This window comes from Enhydra lutris, unplaced genomic scaffold (assembly GCF_002288905.1).
Source record: "Enhydra lutris kenyoni isolate GAN:26980312 unplaced genomic scaffold, ASM228890v2 scaffoldscaffold60, whole genome shotgun sequence".
NCBI lineage: Eukaryota > Metazoa > Chordata > Mammalia > Carnivora > Mustelidae > Enhydra > Enhydra lutris.
The window spans coordinates 2,028,504-2,055,348 of NW_019154144.1; positions in this window are offsets into that span (position 1 = coordinate 2,028,504).

A 26,845-nucleotide genomic window follows, 5' to 3' on the forward strand; every position below is an offset into this window, starting at 1 on the left:
ACATAAAAGCTTTCATTCACCAGCAATCTCTATTTCCTTTGATTTACAGTTTTCGGAAAGCAACAGTGTCATTCAACTGCAGGGTCACAGAGCCGCCTTCCGGTGGAATGTTGATTAGGTGGCCTGCCGTGACGTACACTCAAAATGAGTGGATGACAGCCAACTCCTCATTACCATGGGCACGGCGGACACAGTGATCATGGAAAACATGTTCCCAGGGAGCAGGGCCAGTCATGGTGCGGGGGCTGCTGCCCACAGAGCTTGTTGCTGACTTTGATTCAGACATCCTCCCAGCTAATATCTTCTTGCCAAAGGAAGAGAGCATTATGCAGATAACACAAAACGATAACAAATCAGCCCAGAGCTTTGCTCAAATCCCTTCTCTCTGCTTCCTGAGAGGCATTTTCTGGAATTCCCATCTGCAAAACTTAGGCCAGCTCCTACATCAGTTACTATGTTGGTCATGGAATGACAAGTAGTTCTCGCTTCTCTTGGAATTATTGAGTAGCGGTGGCAAGGAAGAGTTTGTAGGGGGGACACTTTCATTGTATTGGCAGTGTTTGTTTTCTTAAGTTAGCTGAGAAGGACTTGGAATCATTACCTCCTTTATGCTTTTTTTTTTTTTTTTTTTTTTTTTGCATATCCTTACTATTGCACAGTGTCTTATTTTTGGGAAAAGTAGACTCAAATATGAGGGCTTGGGGAGCTAATTTGATCCTCTTAAGTTATTCATGTTTGTGTCCCCTTTTCTTAGCTTCAGGCAAGAATTATTTCATGCAATTAAAATTTTTTTCCACGCATCAAACATTTCATGCTATTTTAAAAATTATAAAGATACACATAGAAACAAATAACAAAAACAAAGTAGTAGTTCCTCTTGGGCCCCTGTTCTAACTTCACTCCCCTTCTCAGAGATACTCTCTCTGGCTCTGTGTATCTCCTTCCAGACCATTTCATATATATATGTATATATATGCATATATTTACATATGTATAAAGGTAATTTAATGTTAAGTGTAATGTCAGTTTTCACTTATGCATCCTGGGCATTGATCACTTATGTTCAGCAAGAAGAAAAGACTGATGCCCTGGGTTAGAAGAGACAGGAATGTCTGCAAGGAAAACTTGAATGAGAGAGAGAGACAGCTATGATCTTAGTGGGAAAATATTTGAAAAGAACCATGACTGGTTAAACTTGCCGTAGACTGTGTGTCCAGAGATTTGCCAGGACATTGAAAGCGAGGGAACAAGGTAGACAATGGTCTCAAGGTGGGGTCCTTAGAACCTTTTTGGTCACTTGTGCCTGAAGGACCAGCATGTGCCTTGGCTCGAGGGCTGGTGGCTGAGAAGTGGAACCTGAATGACCTAGGCATACACAGGACAAAGCTGAGCAGAGAGGCTGGTTTTATGAGCCCAAAGGTGCTGTGAATGTGAATAGTTTATAATTAAGGTGAAGTAGCTTTTCATAAGGGTCATGAGTTTGGTGAGCTACTGCTGAGGGAAGCATGGGTCACAGAGGAAGAGAGCAAGGCTGTGGTCCCATGATCCAGCCTAAAGAGGGTCCCCTTTTATCCTATGGGTACTAACAGAAGATATAGGTCAACTTAGTGATAATATAAGTCAAACCAATAAATAATACTAGTCAAATCCTGGAGAGCCTGTCATTTTGTGGCTGCCTTTGGGACAAAACTCTTTGTCCTTTGATTCTATAGGAATGAGAATCCCCTGACATAAGTAAGAGTTGCCACGCATGACAGGGGATATGTAAACATATACTGTATGCAAACAGTGAGTGGAGAGCCAGGTGTCCAATCTCCTGGCACTTCCAGGTTCTTTGTGTGTGCATGCGCGTGCGTGCACATGCGTGTGTGTGTGTGTGTGTGTGTGTGTTTCCTTACTCTTCCCTCACACTTCTCTCTTCCTGTTTTGTGTATATAAAACAAAATCCCTTAGTGTATTTTCTTTTCTGGTACAGCCTTTCTTTTTTATTTTTTTTTAAGATTTTATTTATTTATTTGACAGACAGAGATTATAAGTAGGCAGAGAGGCAGGCACAGAGAGAGAGAGGAGTAAGCAGGCTCCCTGCTGAGCAGAGAACCCGATGTAGGGTTCGATCCCAGGACCCTGGGATCATGACCTGAGCCGAAGGCAGAGGCTTTAACCCACTGAGCCACCCAGGCACCCCAGGTACAGCCTTTCTTTTAAACGGAGTATAATAATCTACATACTGTAATGTTCAACATTTTAAGGTGCATAGTTCCGTGCCCTTAGCATAGATTCCTTTAGCAGAGCCCATTTTTCTTCCAGGTGCTGCAGGCTGTTCTTTGTAGAGACTCTTTGGAGGAGCAGCGTTCTTCCTGTATTTGTTTCCCCCTGGCAAAGAAGAGCTTCGAGAAAGCGGGAAGTCAGCTCTTCCCTGTGGCTGCCTCTGCCCGAGCCCCCGCATAGCCTCCCACCTGCGCTTGATTGGCACTTTGATGCCCACTGGCTTCTGCTACGCCAAGATCGCACTTCACTCAGGTTCATGGTGTCTGATGGAGGGAGAGAGCTAATTCACGCAGACTCTATTGATTTTTGCCTTCTCCGTTCTTCTTACTTCCTCTTTCCCTAGAGGGACAGTTAGGAAATAGCTAACAATCCTTGAAGCCAAACTGAGTTTCTGAATTCATTGCATTCTTAAAATAGTGGACAAGAAATAAGAAATCGGGCCTTGGAAATACCACACAGAAGCAAATTATGTTCCTGTCTGATGGTGAGGCAGCCCTGCAAATCTATAGCTTCAGGGATGACATATGCTGAGGAAGGATATTCCTTGATGTTAAGAAAATAATGGGCTGGCTTGTACAAGTGAGTATCTTTCTCCTTGAAACTAATTAGACAGTTCCGGAAGCCTTGTCAGGGACAGAATATTTGGTATTTGTCTGGTTCCCTGCACAAAATAATAATTCAGTGGCCTGAAATAACCATGGGTGCACAAAACTTTATGAGAATACAGTAAACAGAATTCCAAATTCATAAGACATTAAGAATTAAGGAGCAGTTATTAGCTTTCCAAAACAATTTGGCATTTTTGTCCTGCTGAAACTTTGTTGCAGTGGATGTGGCTGACAGCAGCAAATAGGTCAGAGAACAGAGAAATGGCCATGTTAAAAATTCTGAATCATAGCATGAATAGCCCAGACTGTAGAGTAAGGCAGCCTCAGCAAATCAAGGACCATCAGTGTTAGGTGATTACCCAAGGTCATGTGTCAATTCAGAGTGGATTTTTGCATTTTAAATTGACATTGCTGGAAACCAACCCCCCCCCCCCCAATAAAAGCTCGTGAAAATTATAGCTTCTGGAGTTCCTGTGAAGTTGAGAGGTTGAGAAAGATGCTAAACTAGCTTTATTGGTCTTAGACAGCTTCTGGTCTCCCCATGCAGCATTGAAAAACCACCAGACAGCAAACTCTTCTTCACACAGCCACATGAACTAGGCGGGGGGCAGGGGGGTGGGGGTGGTGTCAGCCTCGCCTGGGGAACTTATTAAAAATACAGAAGCCTGGGTCCTCTGCCTCAAGCTCATTCAGTAATCTTGGGTGGGATAGAGGCCTCTGAACTTTTAACAAGCTCCCTAGATGATCCTGAAGCATACCAATATTTGAGAACCTCTAACGCAATAAAAACAGTTTGAGCTTTGAAATCGAGTAGACATGAGGTCCAATAGAGAGTCTGCCATTCTGTGACCTTGAGCAAGCTCCTGCCCTCTGAGCTACTTTTATCCAGCTCGCAGGGCTGGTACAGGAAGGATTAAGTTAATGACATGTATTGAGTGTTTATCCTAGGGTTCACCACCCAGTGCATGAATAATAAGTGCTACTTCCTATGTTAGTCTGCTCTGGCTGCGATAGCAAACTGTCACATACTGGGGGGCTTAAACCACAGGCATGTATTTTCTCCCAGTTCTGAGGTTGGAGATCCAAGATCAAGGTGTTGGTAGGTTTGGTCTCTGGAGGCTTCTCTCCTTGGCTCACAGATGACACCTTCTTGCTAAGTCCTCATGTGGCTTCTTCTCTATCCCAGTGTCCTAGTGTCCCTTCTTCTTATAAGGACATCAGTTCTGTTGAGTTAGGGCCCCACTCTTAAACCTCATTTAACCTTAATTACTTCTTTAAAGGCTCCATCTTAAAATACTGTCACATGGGGGCTTAAGGTGTCACATATGCATTTTGGGGGGGAGGGTACATAATTCAGTCCATAATGCTTCCCTTTGCCCAATCCTTTTTACCCACACTCCTTCCCTTTCCTGTCAGCGTTGGCCATGGCTTACGTTTGGACGATCTGTAATTCAAAGGAATAATTCAGCAATACTTACTTGATAAAAGCACCGGTTGAAAGTGAGGGTGAGGATGGGGTGTGGATATTTTGTTGTGAAGGCCTTGGCTTCATGGGCATCCAGTCCCCAGAACCCTGGTCCAAGAATATAACAGAGACTCTACTGTTGGCTCAAGGATCCGAAAACATCTCATTAAAAAAATAATAATAAAATGCAATGAGTGAAGAAGGTACAGAATCCCCGTATACAGATTTTGAGTTCTCTTTCTGAGAGGCACTTTTTCCCCCGTAAGACAGAACACGACGGAGAAAAAGAAAAGTCCTTTTACATTCCCTAAGTGGAAAGCTTAACTTTGTGATACATCATTTCCTGACAGAGTGGTTACTTAGCACCTATTTTTAGAGTCCATAATATTCCATTTCGGACACATGAGGCTTCATTTTTTTTTTTTTTTTCAGATTTTATTTATTTATTTGACAGAGAGAGAGATCGCAAGTAGGCAGAGAGGTAGGGAAGCAGGCTCCCCACCAAGCAGAGAGCCAAATTCAGGGCTTAGCTCAATTCCTGAGATCAGGACCTGAGCTGAAGGCAGAGGTGTAACCCACTGAGCCACCCAGGAACCCTGTGAGGCTTCATTTTAAGCAGCTACTTCTCCCTTCCCCGCTGCCCAAATGTCTCCTCCGAGGTTGCGTACGCAGTTCCACAGAGACCAAGAGCCTCATAATAGAACTCTGTGATGCAAATTTTTATTCACTCTGATATTACGGGGCAGCATCTTGCCGCCTCAGAATCCATCCCTGATGTAACGCAACACACTGACATGAGTCAGCCTATGAATCACGTGAAATGAAGTTAGAAATCTCTAGCCATCGTGGTGTTCTTTTACACATATTAGAATGAATTAAATTTTCTGGCCTAGACTATGAATTACATCTTTTTTCCAATTATGTCCCTCAGCTATATGTTTTTTTTTTTCCATGAAACTGAACCAGGCTTCTAAAAATACATGCATTTATTATGTATCTTCCTCTGCTTGATTTAAAATACACCACTATGATTACTCTGAATTGTAAATGACGTACTGAATGAATATGTTGTGAGTAGTTATGTATTTATAAAATGTAATGAATATTTTTTTCTCTGATAACTTAAGTGGGATTAAGGCTTCAGGTAGGGGCACTTCTGATGCATTATTGACGGGACCATTCCAGCCACCCCAGTGACCTGAAGTGGGCAAAAAACCCATGCTCTATGCCCATCTCCCTTCTTATTTGCCCCATTCCTGGGAAAAGAGCCAATTGGTTCAATTCTAAAATGTCAGCTCCCAAAGAGATCTTAGCATCTCTGAATTCCATCCCCTCCTTTTTCCTCAACTTTTAATTAAACCAAAGTCAAACATAATTTTCCAGCACCATCCCATGGAGATGTAATTTCCCGCTCCTAGGCTCAGCCATGTGACTTGCTCTGGCCAGTGGGATGTTAACAGATATGACACAAAAACTTTGGAAGTAGTAATGTGGTTGGGCCTGCTCTCTTGTACATCTGCTATTGCTATGAGAATATGTCTGGACCAGGCTGCTGGGTCCAGGAGTAGGAAAAGACACGTGTGATCAGAACTGCCTCAGCCAAGCCTAGAGCAGAGCTCCCTGTCTGCTCTGCTATAATTGAATGAGCCCAGCCAAGATGAGCAGAACCACCTCGCCAAGCCCAGCCTAGATCAGCCAAAAGCCAGCCAACTCACAGATATGTGAATAAGCAAAATAAATGACTATCATTTGTAAGTCATTGAGTTTAAGGATGGTGCATGATACAGTATTTTGGAAGCAATGACTGATAAATTTGGTCATTTGTTTTGTGCTGTCATCTGCCAGAACTCTCCATTGTAAAAATTCTTTTTAATCTTTGTAATTTATAATTAATCTGCAGGATGATACCTCAACACCCTGTGAATATCCAGTATCCAAGAACATTTTGCTCAATTATTTCAGCAGTCATTCATGATCCTGCCTGGAGCAGTTACTACACTGAGACTTGCTGGGAGTCCATCTACACTGACCAGCTAGTGAGCTTTTGTAAAGAAGCCCTTTTATTCCTGTACTTTATTTTTAGTGTCAGTATTAAACTCACATGTTCTCTCTTATTCCATACACAATAAAACATTACTGTTATTATTCTTTTTGATGTTCAAACCTGTCCCAAGTTTGACCAGTGGGAACTCCTTCAAGGCACTTCCTGTGCCCTTTTCAAACGTCTCCTGTAGTCTTAAAATACTTCCTTGTCTGTAACAGTGTAAGACATCCTCTCTTGCTGGATTTCATTTGCTAGTATCTTGCTCAAGATTTTTGCACCAACGTTCATGAGGGATATTGGTTTGTAGTTTCCTTGTGATGTTCTTATCATGTTTTGGTATCAGAATAGTGTCCTTATTATATGAATTGAGAAGCGATCCCTCCTCCTCTGTCTTTAGGAAAGAACTTGTGTAGAATTGGTATTATTTCTTCCTTAAATATTTGGTGGAAGTCATCAGGGAAGTTATCTGGGACTGGAATGGTTTTTGTAGGAAGAAGGTGAACTATAGGGGCTCCTGGTTGGCTCAGTTGGTTAAGCGGCTACCTTCAGCTCAGGTCATGATTCCAGGGTCCTGGGATTGAGCTCCCTGCTCAGCAGAGAGTCTGCTTCTCTCTCCCTCTGCCTGCTGCTCTGCTTACTTGTGTATCTCTCTGTCAATTAAAAAAAAAAAAAAAGAATGTGATCTATAAATTTAATTTGTTTACTAGATATAGGGCTATTCAATGATGTTTCTTCTTGAGTGACTTTTGAGAGTTGATATCTTTCAAGAAATTTGTCCATTTCATGTAAGCCATGAAATGTATTAGAATAACATTGTTCCTAATTTTGTTACTATTCTTTTAATATCTGTAAGATACATAGTGATGTCACCTCTTTCATTCCTGATATTAGTAATTTGTACCTTCCTTTTTTTCTTAATGTGTCTAGGGATTTATCAACTTTAATATTATTTCAAAGAATCCATTTCTTATTTCACTGATTTTCTCTAGTATTTTTCTGTTTTCAATTCCATTGATTTCTGCATTTTATTACTTCCTTTCTTATGCTAGGAATAGGTTAAATTTGACTTTTCTAATGTGAGCACTTAAATGCTATATATTTCTCTTTAAACATTGGTTTGGCTGTATCCCACAAATTTTGATATGTAGTATTTTAAGTTTCATTTGGTTCAAAAATTTGTTCAAATTCTCTTGAAATATATTCCTTGATTTATGTGGGTTTTTTTTTAACAGTATGTTGTTTAATTTCAAAATATGTGGGGATTTTTCAGCTATTAATTTTTAGTTTTATTACATTATGGTCAGAGAACATACTTTGTATAATTTCAATTTCTTTAAATTTAAGGTATGTTTTGGAGCACAGAACGTGGTCTGTCTCAGTGAAATTTCCATGTGAACTCGCAAAGTATATGTGTTCTGTTTTTGGGTAGAGTACTTGGAGATGTCAGATAGGTTGCATTCATTGTTCATGTCTTCTCTATGCATATTGATGGTCTGTCTGTTTGTTTTATCAAATAGAACAAAAGAAAGTATTGAGTCTCCAACTCTAATTGCGGACCTGGCTATTTCTTCTTTAAGCCTCATTTATTTTGGAACTATGTTTTTTAGTTCATATGGGGTTGTTACATTGCCTTAGAGAATTAACTTTTATTATTATGTAATGTCTCTCTCTTTTTTAAAAGATTTTATTTGTTTGAGAGAGAGAGAGAGGGAGAGCATAAGCAGGGGGAGGGGCAGAGGGAGAAGCAGACTCCCCACTGAGCAGGGAGCCTGACACCAGGCTCCATCCCAGGATCCTGGGATCATAACCTGAGCCAAAGGCAGACACTTACTGAGCCACCCAGGTACCCTTGTAATGTCCTTCTTTATCTCAGGTAATTTTCATTGTTCTGAGTTTCTTTTGTCTGATATTAATACAGTCATTTCAACATTTCATAATGGTGTTTACATGGAATAACTCTTCCCATCTTTCTATTTTTAATCTGTCGTTATCATTATATTCACAGTGCATTTCTTATAAGATGGCATGCAGTTGTTTTTAATCCAACCTGACACTAGTTTTTAATTGGCATTCTTAGATGCCTTATCTTCAACATTTTAATGTATTAATATAATTGGATTTACATATGCCATATTATTATTTGTCCCTTCCAATTTTTGTTCCTCTGTTCCTTTTTTCCCTGTCTTGTTCTGGATTACCTAAACATTTTTTAGTATTCTATTTTAATTAATTAAATTTTTCATAGATTTATTTATTTTAGAAACAGAGAGAGGGAAAACATGAGTGGGAGGGGCAGAGGAAGAGAGAATCTGAAGCAGACTCCACAATGAGCACAGAGCCTGACACAGAGCTCAGTCTCACAAACTATGATCATGACCTGAGCCAAAACCTAGAGTCAGATGTTTAACCAGCTGTACCGCTCAGGTGCCCCTGTTTTAATTTATTTATTGGCCTCTCACCTCTCTCTTTATATTCTTAATGATTGCTCTAAGATTTTTATGTACCTTTTTAGTTTAGAGCTGATTTTAGCACTCCAAATAAAATGTGGAAGGCCTGCAAAAATTGATTCCTTTATTCTCTCCCCTCTATTTTATAGTTGTATGAATTCTATCTACATACACTGAACTTACCCTCCTTCATAATGTATAAATTTTTGTTTTCAACAGTCAAAAATATTTTAATTTTATTTTATTTTAGAGAGTAAGAGGAAGAAGCAGACTCCCCACTGAGCAGAGAGCCCAATGTGAGCCTTGATCCCAGGACCCTGAGATCATGACCTGAGCTGAAGGCAGACACTTAACAGGCTGAGCCACCCAGGCACCCCTCAACAGTCATAAATATTTTAAAGAACTTTGGACGGAAAAAGTCACCTATTGTATTTTTTGCCCAGATATTTATCACTTCAGTTGTTTCTCCTTCATTCCTGGATTCCATTTCCTTGCTGGTATCATTTCTCTTCAGCCTGAGGAACTTTAGCATTTCTTTTAGAGAATATCTGTTGACAATTACCTGACTTTCCCTTCATCTGAGAATGTGTTAATTTTACCTCCATTCCTAAAAGATGGCTTCACTGGATATAAAAGTCTGGGTTGACAGTTCTTCCACTACTTTAAAAATATTATTTTGTTGTTACTGTAGTTACCCACAATGCTGTATGTGTTTCAGAGTACCCAGGTAAACACCTGCATGTAGGGTGGGGACTGAGCTGCCGGGTGGTTTGCTTTCAGTGTTTTGCACACCTGAGCCACAGAGGGAGTATCTCTCTATGCTCTTCCCCCTCTCTCAGGGATACATGGCTGCCACTTGTTACTCAGTGAGGTTAATGGTAGGCAAAGGGCAAAGTTCTTGGATTACCTGGTGCATCTGTAGTCTTAGGAAGGCCCTATGCACTTGAACCTTGGAGGTAGGACTTTCTCAGTATTCTCGTCCCCATTCCCAAGGGCAGACAACTTTGCAGTGTATTTGTGGGTGGTCTTGGGTGGGTGAGAACTCCCTCTCCCTCTCCCAGGGGTAGCAGACCTCTGCTTTGTGTCAATACAAGACTCTTGGCTTGACCCTTCCCCTGGGAAATTGGCTCTCATTTCCACTCAGTCCTCAGTACCTTTGTCTGGGATGGGCTTAGAGTGTGTCCTACCCCTACTCCAACAGCAGTGAGTTTCTGCTTCTGTTTCCAAGATCAACTGCCCAGACAGAGTTCTACGCCACCCCCAGCATCAGACAGCTTTTGCTTCTATTCCTTCCCTAGAAACCCTGATTCTTCTCTTTGGTCTTTAGGGCATGATAGAAATGTCAGGCAAGTGGGCAGGATTTTGTGCCTGCGTGTCACTGAAGGGAACACCCTCAGGTCCCCTGCTCTGCCCCAGTCTTTTTTGTGAACATCTGACAGAGACCTACAGAAAAGAGTTGATGAGTAAGTTTGAATGCGCCTTGCATTTAGGGCTCTCAGGGACTCTAAACTGTCATGTCTAGTCTACATTTGGCCTTGAAGAATGCATTACATTTGAGCTGTTTTCTTCTTCCTGTACTCTGATAAAGGCGAAATAGTCCATGTGTCCCATCTTCCTTGGAAGGCTTATAACCCACTGGAATTTAATGCAGTTTTTTACCTTCCAACCTTAACTCTCAAATGATCCCAGAGAGAGCTAGGATTTTATAGATTGTCAAGCCTTTCTGTCATTGTTAGGTGTGGAAGCAACATTCTCTTGTAGCTTGGTACCTCTAAACAGAACTGGAATCCTCATCCCTTGGTCTGTAATGGTCTCTTTATGATTATATTCCTTTTTTTAAAAAAAAAGATTTATTTATGAGAGAGAGTGAGCATATGTGTGCACGGGGTGGGGTCGAGAAGTGGAGAGTCAGAGGGAGAGACAGAGAGAGAGAATCTCCAGCAGGCTCCCCACTCAGGGAGGAGCCTGATGCAGGGCTCAGTCCCATGACCCTGAGATCATGACCTGAACTGAAATCAGGAGTTGGATGCTTAACCAGCTGAGCCATCCAGTTACCCCTCTTTATGATTATATTCTTAATATTATGTTGATGCAATTTTGGTTTTCTCTTTAACCCCAGAAATATGTATGATGTGTATATATGGGTATGTGTGTATTATTTAAGAGAATTAGAGATATTTTGTGGTAGTGATTTCTAGTTTTAAAATATAATGATTAGATTGTGTTATTTGAACATGTTTTTCATATACTTCTTAAGGCCTTTATATACTTCACATATTTTATATACTTCTTCTATATTTTATATACCTTATATACTTCTTAAGGCCTTTCTTGTATTTAAATTAAAGTTTGAAGATATTCAAAATAGTTGCTTTTAAAAAATTATTTCTTTTTTATAGCAGTTTTAGATTCACAGCAAAATTGAGGGAAAGGTAAAGAGATTTCCCATATATCCTCTATCTAACCTTTCATATACATAGCACATGGGTACTTTCAAAAGCTTTAAAATCTGTTTTATGGTATAGAGTTTGCATTATGTCATTTAAAAAATAGTCATATCTTTTATATCCAAAATTATTATTATTATTTATAAAGACTTTATTTATTTGAGAGAAAGAGTGCGTGTGAGCATATGGGCAAGTGGAGAGAGAGCATATGGGCAAGTGGAGGAGCAGCAGAGGCAGAGGGAGATGCAAACTCCCTGCTAAGCAGGGAGCCCAATGTGGGGCTCCATCCTGGACCCTGAGACATGACCTGAGCCAAAGGCAGATGCTTAACCAACTGAGTCACCTAGGTGCCCCCCCAAATTATTTTTTAATCTGCCTAATCTTTAAATGACTAAAATAAATAAATAAATAAACATTTCAGACCTCAAGATGGAAGACAGGACAAAGAAGAACCAGCCAGGGAAGTATTCTAGGAGACTGTTAGGAAAGATTCCTGGAATCTGCCACACACACAAGAACTTCTACTTACATAACATTCACCAGCATTTAGTCCCATGGCCACACTTACTGCAAGAGAAGCTGAGATATGTTGTCTTAATCTGTGTAGCTATGTGCCCAACTAAAATTTTATTCTATGGAAGCACACTAAAGACCTAAGAAGGCATAACATACTTGTGTAAACCACAAGAAGGTAGGAGCTGGGTCACCATGTGAAAAAGGTAAGTTGGTAGATCAGTTACAAGATATGGAGGGCCTACTTCGTGAAGTCTTAGCAATGCCAAGATGGCGGATGTAATCCTGTAGACCATCAGTGAAGGTCCCGAGAGGAAATGGGTAACACTCTTGAAAGAGGTAGTAAATTTAATGAAGAGACTGTGTCCAGGGTGGGCAGGGCTAAAGAGAACACACATGGGATGGCCACGTACCCCAGGGCCAGCAACTGCAGGAAGCTGTCATCACCTCCAGTACTGCTGAGGCAAGTGGATAAGCAGGTACTGGAACCCAGTGGTTGTATTCATAGGAAAGGGGTCTCAGACAGGAGCAGTGCCTTTGGTAAAGGGACATCGTCTCCACAATGTGTGGCCTGAAAGCAGAACTGGTGATGTAACTTGCCGCGCCCAGTGCAAAATGAAAAAAAGAAAAAGACCACTTGTTCAAAAACTACTAAGAATTCCAAGATGATGCCAGCAGAGCGTTAAACTCTGCAGCTGTACAGGTCCCGTGAAGCTGGTCTTGCCCAGCAGAGAAGCAACTGAGGAGGAGTGCCCTAAACTTCTCTCCTCCAGCCCTCTGACCTTTTCCAGTGCCTCCCCCTGTCCACACCCCAACGGAGGTCAAAGCCAAGGTGCCTGGGTGAGGCAGTCGATACTGGTCTGCCCTGCGGGAGACAGTGGATAGCGCGGATCTGGAGCAGAAGCAGAGAATATCTAGCTCAGCTCTGAGAGCCGTTAGAGATTTTTCAGCAGAGTGACATGTCCAATTAGTTGGTAGGAGCAACTTTTTGGCAGCAGTGTGGAGGACGGATTGGAGAGCCTGGAGACGGAAAGACCAATTAGAAGGCTATTATGTAAGTTCCAGAGTTGCTTTCCTTTTTTTTTTTTTTAACATCAAAATTCCCAGGAAGAAATAGATTTTATATTTATAACACTGACCAAGTAACACACACACACATAAACACAGATGTATACGTATGCATGTATCTATGTGAAACCCGAAGTCCATGAAACAATATAAAACCTTCGTCAATGAAACCTTAGTAGAAACAAAGCACTCTGTTCATGAAATGCTGGTTCCATATTGCAGTAATCAACTCACAATAGATGTAAATCAAACTGGCTTACTGGTTGTCTTAAACTTTTATGTGATATATGTCAATTATTTTTCAATGAAACTGGAAAAAAAAAAAGACAGCTTCCAAACCATGAAATGGATTAAGAGTCACAACTTTTAGCTTAAAAAGCGTGGGCCTAAGCACATGTAGGTAGAGTAATAACCCCCAAAATGTTTGTATCCTAATCCCCAGGCCCGGGGAATATGTGGCCTCACATAGCAAGAGGGGTTTAGCAGAAGTGATTACACAGAGGACCCTGAGATGGGAGGTTAGCCTGGATTATCCAGGTGAGCTCACCATGACCACAACGGTCCTTATGAGGGAAAAAGGGAAGAGAAAGGGATGTTGAAAGAATCAACGTCAGAGTAATACAGCTGGCCATTGCTGGCTTTGAAGAAGGGGACCCTGAGCCAAGCAACGTATTCTTCTCCAACGTAGAAAGGTAAGGAGTAGGATTCTCCCCTGGGGGCCTCAAAGAATGTAGTCTTGTCGATTCATTTTCCGCAGTGAGATCCATAGGACTTCTGACCTCCAGAACCATGAGATAACTCTACAGTGTTTTCAGCTGTAGAGTTTGTGACGATTCATTACAGCAACAATAGGGAACTAGTACACAAATGCAGGTAAGGGGAGCTGGAACGAGGCAGTGTCCGTGTGGGGATGGATGGAGAGGAGGGGACTTGATATTCTAGTACAAACTTTCCTTTTGAGAGATGTGGGGTCCAGGTTATCCCTCAGGGTGGAGGGCTGCAAGGCAGATCACAGTTTTCCTGCCTCTAGTGTTTTACATTTGCAGGAGAGTTAAAATGAATGTCAAAGACTTGGGCAAAAAAATCTCTTTTGAAACTCTTCGTTTTAGTGACATGACTCTCGGGGTTCAGGGTAGCTCCATAGAATGTGCTCTCAACCTGTGAGCTGATCTGGAAGGTGGAAAGAGCCACCTGGATGGTTCCTTTAGTCTTCACTGCTTGAAGAGGTTAACTGAACTAACACTGCTCTTACAGATGACTCTTGGATGTATCTAGAACTTACAGAGCCAAGCAAATAATGTTGCTTTTTCTAGGAATGGAAGATGAAACTGCTCGTGAATGGAAGAGGCCATCAGCTGCACGGTGGGACTGGGACATGAAGGATTTGTAAATGGGCGGATGACCAAATGAGTTTGTACAAGAGGGTTGTATCAATAGTTTAACACTGGACAGGTAAGTCAACAACAGGACCTGGTAAACTCTGCAGTTTTTTTTGTGTTTGTTTTTTTTTTTTTTTTCAGAAAACAGAAATATTTAATCCTTTTTTCCACGAATTTGAACTCCCTTTATCCTCAAAGCACAGTTTTGGATGCGTGCGTATGTACTTACGATTTGTTTCACAAAGTGTTCGTTAAACCGCTATTGCAATGCAGGAGGTGGGAGCCAATGATGGCAGGAGGAAAAGACGGTGAGAGAGCCTCACACCTCCAAATAAATGGGCATTTGGAAATTTCACATCTTCTAATTCTATCTTTTGACTTATTGCTTCCAATCCTTTTCATTTCTTTACCACCATCTGTCCTTTCGGGGGAGAAAACTGTTCATACAAGTGCAGCCGTGAGGAACCTCTTCCTCTCCCACCATCACTGCGGGAGCCCAGGACTTTCTCAAACCAACCCTCCCCCCACCCGCCCCACTTCTAGACATGTCAGCTGGAGTGATCCATCCATCACCCAGAAAGTTTCCCTTTCTCCCCAAACACTGTGCTACCCGATTCTCTGAATTCCTTGAACCTCAAGATTCCAAGTATCACAGCCAGTGCCAGGAGTAAAACCTGAAAGATGAGAGCAGAGAAGGCCCCTCTGCCAGTGCTAGGTTTCCTCTTCTCAATAATAATAATAATTATAATTACAATAACAAAAAATCCTGGTTCTCTGTAATTACGGAAAAGGAGAGACTTTTTGCCAGGATGACCCCTGCCCCCGGTCCTAGTTCCCAGCCCCGCCTTCCTACACCAGTAAAGAGCCCCCCCGCACCGGCCGACGGAGCAGCCGTGAGCAGGTGGCACCGCTCCTCGTAAGGGTGCCCTACAACCATCCTCGGACCCAAACGCAGCAGCCGGCGGCGAGGTAAGCAGCATCTCTTACGCGCGGGAAAATGAGACAGAGACACGAAGGTGCTCACACGAGGACACGGGCGGGATCTTTGTGGGAACTCGCAGTCTGACCTCCGGAGCCTCTTCCTTCTCCGTCTCACATCCAATCACAGCACCTTCCCCCTCCGGTCCTTCGACATTATGGGGGAGTGGGGGGACAGCGAGCGAAGGGGTGACGAGCTCAGGATGTTTGCATGGGATGGAGGCGGGGGTGGGGGGAGCAGGGGGTGGGGGGGGAGAAGCAGGGAGTCTTTCACAGTCAGTCAGTGATTCGATCTCAATGTGTCTTAAGACTGGCATCCCGGAGGGGCACCTGGGTGGCTCAGTTGGTTAAGCGACTGCCTTCGGCTCAGGTCATGATCCTGGAGTTCCGGGATCGAGTCCCGCATCGGGCTCCCAGCTCCACGGGGAGTCTGCTTCTCTCTCTGACCTTCTCCTCCCTCCTCCCTCCCCCCCCCTCTCTCCCCCCCTCAAAAAAAAAAAAAAAAAGTTTTAAAAAAAAAAAAAAAAAAAGACTGGCATCCCGGAGGCTTTCCGTGACTGCCCCAGTCCCTTACGACAAAGATTAAAAAAAAAAAAAATTTAATGTTCCTGATTCTCTTGTGTGATTCCAGTCACTAGAAGGAGGTTGCAGGCCATGAACTGCACGCTCAGCACGTTGCTCATCTGCCCGGTGTACACGCCCACGAGTTCGACCGAGGAGCCGTCCACGGGTGCACTGCAGTGAGTGTTCCTGATATCCCAGATGCGCACGGAATTGTCCACTTATATTTATAAGTATAATGATCAATTCATATTTATAAGTTACTTGCTCTGAAAGCACAAACCATCAAAAAAAATAACAAAAACTAGAAAGCATAATTTAAAATAAATCATTTACAATAGCAAGAGAAAATAAAAGTAAGGCATCTAAAAATATTGGAAGATGAGCAATACCTTTACATACAAGATTATAAAACATTATATAGTAAAACATAACAAGTCCTAACAAAGGAAAAGCTACTCCGTGTTTGTGGATGGCATGACTGTCTCAAAGACACCAGATCTCTCCCAAATTATTCTATAAGCTCAGTGCCGTAAGTCATTACTTCAGTGATTCCGTGTGTGTGTCCACATGCTTGCATCTGTGCCCACATCTGTGTTTGTGGAACTTAACAAGGTAACTCTAAAGCACATGTGTAAGAGCAAAGGGTCAAGAATCACTTGGGCTGGGGCGCCTGGGCAGCTCAGTAGGTTAAGCCTCTGCCTTTGATTCAGGTCATGATCCTCAGGGTCCTGGGATCGAGCCCCACATTGGGGCTCTCTGTTCAGCAGGGAGTCTGCTTCCCCTCTCTCTCTGCCTGTTGCTTTGCCTACTTGTGATCACTCTCTGTCAAATAAATAAATTAAATCTTAAAAAATAAAAAAGAGGGTTGCCTGGGTGGCTCGGTCATTGGGTGTCTACTTTCAGCACAGGTCATGATCCCAGGGTCCTGGGATCAAGCCCCACATCAGGCTCCCTGCTCAGCAGGAAGCCTGCTTCTCCCTCTCCCATTCTCCCTGCTTGTGCTCCCTCTCTCACTGTCTCTCTTCTCTGGCAAATAAATAAATAAAATATTTTTTTAAAAAAAGGAATCACTGGGGCTATTGAAAATTTTGCCTCTTCGATGCCATCCCTTGTTATGAGGCTCTGTCAGTAGGACCATGTGGCATGGGAGCAAGAAAAGACACACAGGCTGGTGGACAGAACAGCAGTTGATGGTGCACCCATGTAACTGTGGTTAATGACAGAGGGACAGCGCAACTCAGAGGGAAGGGATGGATGACTCAATAAATGGCCATGAGACAAATGATTATCAATAAGCAAAAACATAAAAATTGGACTCAGATGTGGAAAGCAAAACTTAAAACTTTTAGAAGAAAAATCTAGTACAATTATCTTTTAACATCAAGGAAGGAAATAAAGTCGAAGATTTCCACACACAACAAAGAAAAACAGAGATTCATTCGATTATGCCAAAATTTAAAAACGAGTGCAGCCAAAGACACCATAAACAACATGAGAAAGTAAACGAAGTCTGGGAGAAAAATTTTAAGTCCATTTAACTAATAAGGGGGAGCATCCAGAATATGTTAATAATCCTACGTATCGGTATGAGTCAACCAAGCCAGTAGGTAAGCAGGCAATGGATATTGACTGGCAATTCACCAAAGAGAAAGCCTGAGCAACCAGCAACTTAAAATGTCATGTTCTGCTTCACTGGTTATTGGAAAGTGAGATAAAGGAAAGTGAGATATACCATCCCACTCTCATCAAAGTGGCCACAGTTTTAAAATGTGATAACATCAGGGGTTGGAGAGGTTGTAGAGAAAAAGGTACCTTCATACTTTCTTGGTAGGAGTGTAAACTGGTACAAGCATTTTAGAGAAGAATCTGATGGTATCTAGCAAAGCTGGAGAGGATACTCGAGGACTTGCAACTCCATTCCTGGAAAAGTTTCCTAGAGAAACTCAGGCATGTGTAAAAGGAGACCCCTAAAGCCTTTATTCAAGCAGTGTTTGTGGTGGAAACAAAGTATCCATCATTATGAGACTGGACAAAGAAATAGTGACATAGTCATCCAGACAAGTACTGTATGATAGGTAACAATGAATTAACCAGAGCCTTGTGTATCAACGCAGATAACCTCAACGATGAACATAACGTTGAAGCAAAAAGTCAAGTTGTAGTCAAGTACATAGTTTTTGCATATACAAACATATGTATGAAAATTATAAAAGCGTATCAGAAAATGCTAAGCACCAAACTCAGAATAGTAGTTAGGTCTAGGAAGGACGGAGGTGAAAGAAATGGAGGAGGGTGAGAATGACAGGTGGCTGTGTCTGTAATGTCTTCGTTATACCTTACACTCATTCTTTTATTTTGTACTTTTTAATTACACATCTTTATACGCTTGGAAAACTCTACTTAAAAACTCAAGCCCTTCACCATGGCAACAAAGCCATCCCCCAATTTTGCCCCCTCTGCCGTTGTCTGCCAGTCTTTCCAGTCTCCCTGTCCATCACTCCCATGTACTACTGGGCTCTAGATAGACCACGGTTTTCTCGTCATTTCCTGAATATCTTACTTGTCACAGCTGCATGCTTTTGCTTATGCTGTTCCCTCCCTCTAAGGTCTTTGCTTCTGGACCCCACCTGGAAAACTGTTCATCCTTCCAGATCAGTTTCATGTATTCCTCCATCTCTGGTGTTCGCCAAGGAAATGCTTCTCGAACTTCAGTGTGCTTGGGAGTCAGCCCTAGATCCTGTTAAAATGCAGGTTCCGATTCTGTAGGTTCAGGTGGGGTCCCCATTCTCCCTTGCTAACATCCATTGCGATGCCAATGGTGGTGTAGGTCTGAGGATCACAGTATGAGTCGCCAGGCCCTCCAGATCTTTTTCTTGGGCCAAGCTTGAAGCTCCCAGCTGTGGATTTCTGCCCCCTCCTCTGCGTCCTCTTATCACAATATCCATTGCATTGTGCTGGGTCTGTTTTTTATATCTGTCTTTTTTCATGAATCTCTGAAAAGTAATGTCTTAAGGTCAGTAATCCTGCCCTGGGCCTCACTGCATTGCCAGCACCCAGCATTCACTTGCTGAAGACTTGAAACATTCCAACGTTGAAAGTACAATTGTCTAGTGCACCTCTGGTGAAACCTTATTAAATCTGTTCAAATGTTTCTGCATTTTATATCCCAGGCCAGTAGCAACAGGTAGGTAGAGCAGTAAATGCATATAGTGTACAGATCCGGTCTGAATAAGTTCCTAATTACGGTGCTTAGCTGGAGAGAGGAACTGGAAACCTTTAAAAAGGTTCAGAACCCTTAGGGCAGAGAGTGCTTTGGAGATCCAGGGGATTTTAGTTACTCACAGGGCATGGATTTTGCTCTAAGCATTAAGGTGGCTTATGGGAGGTTTGTATACCTGTTCTAAGAAAATAGGCCCTCTGAGGAAGATTGAAAGGGCAAACGAAGGGCTGCCTGATGACTAACAGCCTGGCTGGGCTGCCTCTACCTGCAGGGGCCGCGGGGTGGGGAGGGCACAGCCCAGCGCGTGCTCCCACCTGCCCCCCCCCCCACATTCCAACTCTGGCACTGCCCCTTGGCAGCTGTGACTCCTTGAGCAACTTACTTCACCTTTCTGGACCCAAGAGTGCCAGCTTTAACAAACCCAATATTGCGTGGACCTAGTTATCCTGAAGAAGGATTCCTTGTTTATCTGAGGTTCCATAAAATTGGGCATCCAGTATTTTCTCTGGCAAAATGATCTGGGCCTCACTTTCTTTATTTCTCAGATGAGATGAGAATGGTACCAGCTTCTTCAGGTTGTGATGTAATGATGTAATATATGGCGAATACTTGGAATAGGGCCCAGCTCAGAGTCAGGGCTCGCTCAATAAGGTGGCTTTAGGATTTCTCCCTTACTGGCTGTGTTGTCTGCGTCTCTTGCCAGAACCATTACCCTAAGTTCTAACTGGTCACTGTAATTCCAGTTCCTTCTGCTTCCCGCTGTCCTCAAGTGTGTCTTGAAAATAGAAATATGGTCATGTACTTAAAAACCCTACTTAAAATCTAAGGGCTCCCTGTTACCCATTGGATAAAATCTGTATTCCTCAGTTTGGGGGAACTTTCAAGACTTGCACCTTCCTTTTTTTTCCAGCACCCATTACCACCACCCTCCCTCTGCAGTCCCATATCATGCCTACACCAAACACTGTCTAGCCTCTGTGCCCTTTCTTGGCGGCTCCCTCTATCCAGAATCCCTTTCTCCTGGGCCCCCTGATAAAAAGCCACTCTGCTTAAGACCACCCCTCAGTAGACTTTTCTACACTCCTACTGTGCCCCCCACCAGGACCCCTCCCAGCTCCATGCTTGGACTTTCACACCACTTTATAGAGACCTTCGTCTCTTCCTGTCACACCATGGTAAACTTGTTTCAACTTTTGTGTTGTTTTTTTTTTTTAATATTGTATTTATTTATTTGACAGAGAGACACAGCGAGAGAGGGAACACAAGCAGGGGGAGTGAGAGAGGGAGAAGCAGGCTTCCCACCAAGCCGGGAGCCTGATGCGGGGCTCGATCCCAGAATCCTGGGATCATGACCTGAGCCGAAGGCAGACGCTTAACGACTGAGCCACCCAGGTGCCCCTTGTGTTATATTTTTTAACAGTGAAATACATGTGTCTGAATTAATATTCATCCACAACCTGGTGCTTTTTGTTAGTACATCAAGGGTGGTAGGTGAACTTTTAAAAAGTTGCCCAACTTCAAATGTTCTTATTTAAGTCTGCACCAGATGATGTGCTTTTTGAGTACAGGATGTGGAAATAATTTTTAGCTTATAGAATGGGTGGTGGTCAGGTTATACAGTGGACCAGAAGGACCTGTATACCATCTGTTGTCCTGTTGTGGACAGAACAGAGAGAACCTGAAATCTAAACGCCACTCAGCCCTGGGTCCTGCACTTACTGGAGGCTTCTGCCATCTGATTTGATGGAGTTAATCTATTGTCGGGATACTGTTGCCTTTGTCTCAAGTGGAACTTTCATGCAAGATGTCGGAGGGTCTGAAAGAACAGAAACCAAGGACTTCACCAAAATTACAGAATAGGTTAAGAGATCGTTTTTTACTTGCTTGCTAATAAAAGTTGGTTCACCTTGTGGAAAGTGGCCTAAGAGGGCACCTGGGTGGCTCAGTGGGTTAAAGCTTCTGCTTCGGCTCAGGTCCTGATCGAGCCCCACATCGGGCTCTCTGCTCATCGGGTAGCCTGCTTCCGCCTCTCTCTCTGCCTGCCTCTCTGCCTACTTGTGATCTCTGTCTGTCAAATAAATAAATAAAATCTTAAAAAAAAAAAAAAAAGTGACCTAAGATGTGCCCTCATTGTAACATATCACCTGGTAAGGAGGGGGTGGGACAGTGGACAGCTGTATCCTTCCTTATACACTAATCATTGGAAGCTACTGTCAGCCTCCAAAAGGGACTTGATGATCATGAAACCAAATTGGTTTAGATCGGTTTGCAACACTTTGTCTCTTCAACTAAAGGTGAGCTGAAGAGTAGGGACCTATGTTAATCATCTTTGACTCCAGCCCCTTCCCCTATAGCTGACCCAACTGAAGAGGCTCAGTATGGAAGGAGCTACAAGACCCTTATTGCTGAGCCAACTTTCACACATTGAGAACAAACTCAGACATCTGATGAGCAAATGTGACCGGGGTGAAAACATATAGGAAAACAAAGGAGACACGAGAAAGTTACCTTTTGGTATTTTTCTTTGAAATTTATTCCCTAAGAAATAGCTTTCCCTCTTGAGAATTCGTACATAACATCCCATTAGTGTTAAAGTCTTGAATAATCTTGGAAAATATAAATTCCCCCTCAGGCACTTTACCTCTGGGGACTTTTCCTCAAACCTGTGGCCTTAGTTTAATCAAGAGCAAACATCACTCAAACCCAAATGAAGCAACATTTTCCAGGAACACCTGGGTGCCTCAGTTGGTTAAGCAGCCAGCTCAGGTCATGATCTTGGGGTCCTGGGATCGAGCCCAGTGTCAGGCTTTATGCCCTCTGCCCCTCCTCCTGCTCACATGCACACGCTGTCTCTTTCAAATAAATACATCTTGTTAAAAAAAAAAAAAAAAAGCAACATTTTATAAAATGTCCGGCCAACATTCTTCAAAACTCTCGAATTCATGAATAAACAAGGAAAGATGGAGAAACTCTCAAGATCAAAGGAGCCTGGGGGCACTTGGGTGGCTCAATGGGTTAAGCCTCTTCCTTTGGCTCAGGTCATAGTCTCAGGGACCTAGGATCGAACCCCGCATCAGGCTCTCTGCTCAGCGGGGAGCCTACATCCCCCCCCCCCGCCTACTTGTGATCTCTCTCTCTCTGTCAAATAAATAAAAAAAATCTTAAAAAAAAAAAAAAAAGATCAAAAGAGCCTGAAGAGACCTGCTAAGTGCAGAGCAGGATCCTGGGTGAGATCTCAGAACAGAAAAAGGATATCAGTGAAAAAAATGGATAAAATCCAGATGTGTCTAGGAGTTCCATTGATGGTACTGTACCAATATTTATTTCTTAGTTTTGACAAATGTACTGTGGTAATAAAGATGTAACATTAGTAGAAAGCGCCTGAAGGATATCTGGAAACTCTGTATTTGTCATTTTTCTGTGCAACTCTCATGATTCTAAAATAAAAAGTTTGTTTAAAAAAGAAATACATTTTGGGGTGCCTGGCTGGCTCAGTGGGTTAAGCCGCTGCCTTCGGCTCAGGTCATGATCTCAGGGTCCTGGGATCGAGCCCCGCATCGGGCTCTCTTCTCAGCAGGGAGCATGCTTCCTCTCCTCTCTCTCTGCCTGCTTGTGATCTCTGTCAAATAAATAAATAAAATCTTAAAAAAAAAAAAAGAAATACATTTTAAAATAAGGTAAGTATTTGGTAATAAAGGTAAAATAAGGTAAATCCATTTGGATTTATGGTAGCAATCAAGAGGAATCTTCTTTTCACCATAATAAGGTTGAAAACTTAAAGATAAGCCATGTGTGCCCAGGAGAACCACCTGCATCGGGCAGGGCCTGATCCTGACCACTTGGCCCCATGCTTCCTACCAGCTCTTTGCCTAGAATCTTGTTTAAACGTGGTTAATCTACATGGCTTTGTTGAAGGATAGACAGCTAGCTATGGTGTATAATCAGCTTTGGGGGAAGTGCAAGAACTTCTTTGGGGTTGAGCCTGCAAAGCTAGAGGCATAGAGAATCACAAAATCACAGCATCCAATCCCTTTCTGCTAGTAAATATTAAAACAAACACGAAGACCTAGTCCCTTCAAGTGCTTGCCACAGTACTTAGCTCATATAAGCAGTTGCTAGGCTTCACGTTACTATTACCCAGTTCGGAGTTGCCCACTTACTTTGATGGGAAGAAAAAATACATCCCAAGTGGATAGGAAGCTCAGCTCTTTTTGCTGATGTTGGCTTTGGGGCCGTTAAGTCCGGGTTGAGGGAAACTAGTAATTTTTAACTAGATCGTTTCCAGTGCACCTGTTCCATGTTTGTTGATATAAACAAATGAAACAATTGAATGAGTACTGAATGTTATATGAATGTTTATAAAATAATTTTTTTCTCATTATAAAAATAATAATTCCCTCTGTAGAAAACACAGATATCACATAGGTGGGGGAAAAAAAAACAGTAAAAGTCATACCTCCTGCATCATCCCACAGCTCAGAGAGAGGTAGCATTAACATAATGGTGAAGTTCCATTTTATGCATATATAGATTTTTTACACGAGTAGAATCATACTCTACAAACAACTTTAAAATGATTGTTCGTTAATCAATTTTCTGATTTTAAAAGTAATAAATAACAATAGCTAGGGGGCGCCTGGGTAACTTACTTGGTTAAGTGGCCAGCTCTTGATTTTGGCTAGGTCACCATCTCAGGGGCCTGGGATTGAGCCCTTCCTGGGGCTCCATGTTCAGAAGGGGGTCTGTTTTAGGATTCTCTCTCTCCCTCCCCCCAAACTCTCTCAAATAAATAAATACATTTTAAAATAATAGCAATAATAATAGCCAATACTTACATAGCACTTACTACAGGTCACGTGGGATTCTAGGGCTTTACATATATTAACTCATTAAATCCTCACAACAGTCCTGTAAGCTGGTTACTATATTCATTCTCGTTTTACAGATGAAGAGAGTGAGGAGCATATGGGTTAAGTATCTTGCTCCGGATTATATACATTTTGATATTCTATTCAACCATTTTACGTGGATGAGTTAGGATGTGCCCTACCTAGTGTGGCTCCAGAACCCAGACCTCTAATCATGACTCTCCAGCTGTTTCCCATCCTTTCATTTACAAAGTGTGAACCTGGGGGAGCCAGCCTCCAAAATGATGCTCACCTTCTGGAATTCATTCCCCTGTGTCATCCCCTTCCAGGACTCAGAATGAGTCTGTATGGCTAATAGAATATTGTAGAAGGAACCCAGTGTGACATCTGAGGCTAGGTCATAAAAGGCATTGCCACTGCAGCCATTCCGCTGAATTTCAAGGGTAGCCCCTACTCTGGGGGAAGTCAGCTGCTATGTTGTGAAGACACTCAAGGATAATTGTGGAGAGGAGCCCACTTGCCGGCCATGGCAATGAGGCACATTGGAAGCAAATCCTCCAAACCCAGTGAAGCTTTAAGTGACCGCAGCATCTGCTGACCTCTGACTGATCCCAATGAGAAATTGCAAGTCAAAACTACCCAGACAGGCTGCTCCCAAATTCTTGACCCAAAGAAACTGGGAGAGAAAATACCTACTCATTGTGTATTCAAATTACTGAGTCTGGGGGTAATTTGTTACACAGAAGTTGGGTAACTAATACGGAAAACACTAGGGAAAGGGTGGAAAAGAAATCACTTTAAATCTTACAAGTCTAAGATAACTAAAGAAGGAATAGGATTAACATCCTTAAACTAAGTGTGGATATTTAAAAATCTATAACTTGGTTCACAATGTAAATTCATTTTAGTGTGTCACCATTTCTCTACTTAATGGGTAAATAAATATCCATGTCATTAGAAAATTCTTTACAAACATAAATGTAAGGGTTTTATAAACTCATACTAAATGGATGGTTCACAACTGAGCTGTATTTTTGGACATTTAAGTTGTTTCCATATTTCTGCTATTATAGACATTACCATAGTAAATGCCTTAGAAAGAAACAATACAGTGAATCATCAAGACCACAGCCTTTAAACTCACTCTGTGTGTGCAAATTTGAGTTCTGCCCTTCCCTAGTGCAACTTTGAGTAGTTTCCTCCATGTCTCTGCTTTGTTTCCTTTATCTGGAAAATAAGGAAAGCAGTGCCTTTGCTGGCACTTCTTCCTTTGTATGTTCATAACATAAAAGTTACCATTTTAACCACTTTTAGGTATAAGTGCATTCACACTGTGGCAGTCATCACTACCATTCAGCTCCAGAACCTGCTCATTATCCTAAACTGAGACTCTGCATTCACGCAACACGAACCCCTCACTCTGACACTTAGCCTCCACTCACCACTCTTCCACTGTCTCCATGGATTCAACTATTCTAAGTACAATATTTGTCCTTTTGTGTCCATCTTGTTTTACTTAGCATGTCTTCAGGGTTCATCTGTGTTGTAGCATGTATCCAAATTTCATTCCTTTTCGAGGCTGAATAATATTCCCTTGTAAGTATATACCACATTTTGCTTATCCAGTCTTCTGACAATGGCCTTTTTGATTTGTTTCCACCTTTTGGCTATTGTGAATAATGCTGCTATGAGCATTGGTGTTTAAATTTCTGTTTGAGTCAGCTGCTTTCAGTTCTTTGGGGTACACACCTGGAAGTGGGGGTGTTGGATCATATGGTAACTTTGTGTTTAATTTTGGGGGGAACGGCCATACTCTCTTCCACAGTGGTTGAACCATTTTATTATTGCCACCCACAATGCACAGTTTCCAGTTTCTCCACATTCTTGCCAATATTTACTTTCTGGGTTCTTTTTGGAGGGAGAGGGATGGATAATAGCAATTCTAATTAGTGTGACCTCGTATCTTATTGTGATTTTTATTTGTATTTCCTTAATGATCAGTGTTGTTGAACATATCTGTTCATGTACTTATTGGCCATTTGTATGTCTTTTTTGGACAATTGTCTATTCAAGTCACCTCTTGACCATCACTTCTTTCTTGAAACTCTTGTCTGCCAACGCCCTGTTTTCCTCTGGCTCTCCCCTCCATCCCTCTGCTCACCTTTTAATCTCTTTTTCTTCTCTAAGCTTCTCATCTTATTGTGGTCCAGTTCCCTAGAGTTAGGGAACTTCCCTGTACTAATTTTGCTCATGCCACTTCAGGAAATTCAATGGCTGGTATGAGATTCAAGAAATAGATTCCCAATGAAGGAATCAATTACTCTATTAATATATTACAAATAAATGAATAAAATGAAACAAAAAAGTAGAGTTAAAATGACAGTAAAAGAAGAAAAACTGAATACCAAGATATACTGAGGTAAGAGTTTGGAAAGGCAAAAAAAAAAAAAAAAGAAGAAGAAGAAGTGATATAACATCAAGAATGAAATCTTGCAATCTGTGACAACATGGATGGACTTCAAGGGCATTATGCTAAATAAGTCAGAGAAAGACAAATACCATATGATCTCTCTTATATGTGGAATCTTATAAATGAATCCAAGAAATGAAGCTCATAGATGCAGAGAGCAGATTGGTGTGCCAGAGATGGTGGTGGGGGGAGGGGTGGGACAAATTAGTGAAATGATTTTGTTTTTAATTTAAATAAATTACATTTTAGGGGTGCCTGCATGGCTCAGTTGGTTAAACGTCTGCCTTCTGCTCAGGTTATGATCTCAGGGTCCTGGGATCACACCCATGTTAGGTTCCCTGTTCAGCAGGGAGTCTGCTTCTCCCTCTCCCTCTCCCAAATGTCCATCACCTGATGAATGAATAAACAAAAGCGGTATATTCATACAATGGAATATTGCTTAGATTTAAAAAGGAAAGAAGTACTCATACTTGCTGCAGCATGAATGAACCTGGGAAATACTATTC